The 5,229-nt window shown below is 46.3% G+C and overlaps 1 pseudogene; it reads left to right on the forward strand.

Annotated features, from left to right (window-relative positions):
- Nucleotides 1–2,168: 2,168 nt before the first annotated feature.
- On the forward strand, nucleotides 2,169–3,167 carry LOC135887677 (olfactory receptor 52R1-like; annotated as a pseudogene).
- Nucleotides 3,168–5,229: the final 2,062 nt, after the last annotated feature.

Genomic DNA, 5,229 nt, shown 5'->3' on the forward strand with positions numbered 1-5,229 from the left:
CACGCTATGCCTCCACTAATACAATCTAACATTGCATTTGCCTTTTTTTGAAGCAGCAGAAAAAATCCAACCTCTGAGAGATGTAGTTATAGCAACCTATCCCTGTGTAGACACCATGAGCTCAACGGAAGAATTCTTCCCTGAATCTAGCTACCACTTCTCAGGGAAGTGGATTACATATACTAATGGGAGATCCCCAGCCATCAGTGTTAGTATCTCCACTGAATTGCTATGGCAGTGCCACTGTAGCATTCTAAGTGTAGAGAATCCCTCAAGCAGATCTTCTAGGAAAGGGACCAGTCTGGATCTGCAGACATGGGGAGTTGGAGAATCCACCACTTCCTATCGCAGTTTCTTCCAACGGTTAATCACCCCAGCTTCTAGCCATTGGTTCTTGCTCTGCCTTTCTCTGCTCGATGACAGAGCCCATTAGTAGTATTGAAGATGAATAAATGAAGCTCTTTAAGTCTTTCACTGACAGGCATTTTCTCCAGCTTCCAATACATTTTGTAGCTTTTTTCTGCCCCCTCTCCAATTTTTCAACATCCCTTTTGAAATATGGACCCCGGGACTGGATGCCATGTGCCGAGGTAAAATCCTTCCCCTGCTCCAAATCACCACTCCCGTTTATGCAGCCGAGGATCAAATCAGCCATTTTGGCTGCAGATTCTCACTAGGAGCTCATGATGAGTTGATTGCCCACAGTGACCCCTAAATCTTTTTCAGGTCTCTGCATTCTATAATAATTTTGGGGGGCTCTGCTGCTGCTTGACTGCCTACTTCTGGTTCCGAATGAGATGTGTGGTGGATTGGTCATTTTGTAACTCTGGTGTTTGTAACTGTAAGGTTCTATTAAACATGTTCTTTAACACCCTCCTGAACAGCTAATGGACTGGAGAGTGTTTCATCACCTTTGGTGATATGAGTACCTCATGCTGCTTCTTTACAAATGCAGAACAAAAATATTTTTTGAACACATCTCCTTTTTCTGCAAGATGAATAAGTTTACTTTCTCTGTCTAGGAATCAGTCTAAACTTTTTCTAGGATTTTAATATACTTAATAACTGCCTTTTTGTGATCCTTACCCCTGTCAAGCAAGGATTTTTCCCTTATGTTTTTAACATCCCTTATCAATTTTCATAACTTACAATTTGTATTGTTTTCCATGCCGCTGACCCAGTGTTTGTCCAAAGTTTTCTCTATTTTCTTGACTGTGGAATCATGACTTTTTGAATATCCAATCAACTCTTCTGAAAGAACTCCCAATTTTCCTTCCCATTTTTCTGTCTAAATTTTTCCTCACAATCAGTTTTACTGATAATTTGCCTCAGCTTTCGGGAATTCGCCCATATGTAGCAATAAGGGTATATAGATATTACTGGTTGGGAACTCTTCTCTGTTTGTCCATTTAAATGTCATCAGTTTATTCTTCATTTTGCTCTCCTCTATCATATGCCCCCTTCTTTGTCTCTTCTCTAAACTAAACAGTCCCAGACTTTTCAATCTGTCTGCATATGACAACCCTTTTAGAGAGACTGGGTAACCAAAACTAAGTACATATCCAGAGCAGGTTATTCTTCATCCCATTCCTCAGGCATCCAGACATTGTCTTTGTTTTGGCCACTGCTGTGAATGAGCATTTGTTTTCATGGAACTGCTATCAATGACACCCAGGTCTTTTCCCTGACATATGGTCTATTTGGGATGTTTTCCCCTGGCACATCTCTTGGCAATGGTTTGCAGTTTTCCCAATCTCAGATTTTGAGAAACCAGGTGAATGCAGAACTCCCTACAGCATGGACTCTTTAGCCTGGCTTTCATTGCATTAAGGAACAATGATGGACAATCAGTATCCACACTCGTGTTTCCTGCTGGTGCCTATTAAGGTTTCTCAGACCATGACATGTAGGAATTATTAATACAAGGAGGCCAATAAGATATGGAATTGGCCTTAGTAGGGTCATTTCTTCATAATTCATTTCTCTGAATAATGAAAATGTCATTTTTCAGTGTGTGAAGAGTGACAAATCTGCCTCACCCATGAGAACAGCCTCCAGTAGTATATGTAATGTCTCATATTAACATTGTCTCTCCATCCAGGCATTTGTACTGAGATCATCACCCTGGAGCCTGAGCATATACAGGAAGTCAGGGGAACGTACGGTACATGCAGGAGACACCGTTCTGCCTCAGAGTTGGATAACTTCTCCCCTACTCCATGTCAGGTTCCAACACAACCGACTTCACTAACCCCTCCACCTTCATCTTGCTGGGCATTCCTGGGCTGGAGACAGCCCATGTCTGGATAGCCTTCCCATTCTGCACCATGTACCTCACAGCCATCTTGGGGAACTTCACCATCCTGTTCACCGTGAAGACAGAGTCGAGTCTCCATGGGCCCATGTACTATTTCCTCTGCATGCTGGCTGTCACCGACCTCGTCGTATCTACGTCCATTGTGCCCAAAATGCTGGCAATATACTGGTTCAATTCCAGGGAGATCGATTTCAGTGCCTGCCTCACCCAGCTGTACTTCATTCACTGCTTCTCAGTGATGGAGTCTGGGATCTTTGTGGCAATGGCTTTTGATCGCTACGTGGCCATCTGTTATCCCCTGAGACATTCCACAATCCTGACAAACTCTGTGGTGGCCAATATTGGTCTGGCCATGATGCTGCGCAGCGGCTTGCTTGCATTGCCCTTTCCCTTCCTGGTAAGGCAATGGCCATATTGCAGAACCAACATCATCCCCCAGCCGTACTGCGCACACATAGCCGTGGTGAAGCTGGCCTGCGCCGACACCAGTGTCAGTAGTTACTATGGTCTCTTTGTGATATTCTGTGTGATTGGTCTGGATGTGATTTTTATTGCCCTGTCCTACACCCAGATCCTCAGGGCCATCTTCAGCCTCCCCACAAAGGACGCCCGGCTCAAAACTTTTGGCACCTGCATCTCTCACCTCTGTGCCATCTTATCCTTTTACATCCCAAATCTCTTCTTCTCCCTCATGTACCGGTTTGGACTGAATGTGCCCCTGCATTTCCACGTTCTCATTGCCAACGTGTACCTCTTGATGCCCCCCATGTTAAACCCCATCATCTATGGGGTAAGGACCAAACAGATCTGGGACAGGCTGCTCCGGCTATTTACTCATAAAGGGACCTAAAGTTTTCTCCTGGTGCTCTGGCTCTCAGATTGAGCTCCATGCAGAGCTGCCTGGTGACATGGTGCTGGGCCCCCTTCCCGCAATCACTGACTGGGTAGCCATAGTGATAGTATATCTTTTCATGGCCTTGCTATGCTGTGTCAGTGTGACAAACTGGGGAATCAGTCTATGTACAATGTATCAGTCATCTCCACCTCAATCCCTCGCAAGCTGGACTTGCTCTGCTCTGGGGCTGGGACTGGAACTGCTGCAGCCTGACAAATAGCCTGTGGTGTGTGCTGTGAGGACGCAGCCCTGTGGCTAACAGGCCAGTCAGGAGCAGAGATAGAAGCCAGGAAACCGTATAAAAACAGCTGAGGGTTGGGAGCAGGGTCATGTGGTAGGTGGGTGAGATTGTGCATCATACACCTTGTAGGCCCTAAAGCTCATCTACAAAGTAATGAGTGAAGAGACCATTGTGTGGCTTATTTCCTTAGATTTCAGTTCCCTTTAGTTCCTCCCAACTGGGGGCCTGTAGCTGGCAGGGTCCCTGCAATGGGGATGGGCTGGGACCCCTTTACCCTGAGCTAGGCCTCGGGGTCAGGACAAGGGATCAGCTTTGAAGCTAGGAGGACAACAGCTGAGAGATGTGGAAGGATAGGCCCCTGCGTTAGCTGGGAAGGCGGGATGCTGGGATGAGGCCGGGGTGGCTGTGGTAGCTCAGAGGGATGGAGATAAACGGCACACCTTCCATTAGCCAGCTATTTACACACATACTCGGCACCTTATCTAGAACTACAGGGCACCCATTGCCCAGTGGCTGAAGTTGGACAGTGAAGCTGAGTCTAACATGCGCTCATGTCACTTCTGGTCACTACCTCTAGAACAGGGGTAGGCAACCTATGGCACACGTGCCGAACGCAGCACGCGAGCTGATTTTCAGTGGCACTCACACTGCCCGGGTCCTGGTCAACGGTCCGGGGGGCGCTGCATTTTAATTTAATTTTAAATGAAGCTTCTTAAACATTTTAAAAACCTTATTTACTTTACATACAACAATAGTTTAGTTATATATTATAGACTTATAGAAAGAGCCCTTCTAAAAACGTTAAATCAGAGTGAATAAATGAAGACTCGGCACACCACTTCTGAAAGGTTGCCGACCCCTGATCTAGAAGCTTCGTAGGCTGCTAGGCAGTGTTATCCCCATGTCATACATGGAATGAGCCACACAGAAGTAAAGTGATTTACCCAGGGCTATCCAATAGGACAGTGGCAGAGTGGAGAATAGTAACCAGCAGTCCTGACCCTCACCCCCCACACCATTGCTCTCACCATGAACTGGTATTGCTCCCCTGGGTTGTATTAGACACACTGAGGCTATGTGTGTATTGTGATCAGTGGAAATGAAGTTCTTCTTAAACTGGAGGAATTTATTAAAGAAACAGCTAAAAACTACAGCCACACAAACAGGTTTCCACACAGCTAAGTCTTCAGACTTGTCTTGCTTGTTTACCAGGGACCACATGCTGCCTGGAACTCTACACAGAGCCCAACAGTGTGCTGCAAGGAATCAAATCAGTGCAGTGTGTGACTCCATGGCCCTGATTAGGGCCTTTTGGTAGCAGCCCACTAGACATAATAAACAATCATCTTCCCTCCCTGCTCACTGGTCTCTGCTGATGCCTTATCACTAGTTACATGACTTGGGCCAAATCCTCAAATGGTGCGAGTGGGTGCATGGACTGTACAAGCCAGGTCTGCGGGAGACAAAGCAAGGGATTGGCAGCTAAGGACTCATGGGCTATGTTCCTGGCTCAAGACACTTCCCTTCCTGCTGCCTCAATTTCCCAATCTGTAAAAGGGGAATACCTCCTGGGAGTAGTGAGCAATAGTCTGTGAAGCACCTAGTGGTGTCCATTTGTCTCCATGCCTCAATGGGACACCTCTGAGGATGCCAATTCAGGACAAACTGCTGAGAAATCGGGCAGACTCACCCCAGACTGGTGGTTGTTCTATGATTAGATTATACCAAGCCAGTAACAAACGTAAACTTCTGTCTCACCGCACTGGTTAACTAGAA

This window comes from Emys orbicularis, chromosome 1, assembly GCF_028017835.1.
Source record: "Emys orbicularis isolate rEmyOrb1 chromosome 1, rEmyOrb1.hap1, whole genome shotgun sequence".
NCBI lineage: Eukaryota > Metazoa > Chordata > Testudines > Emydidae > Emys > Emys orbicularis.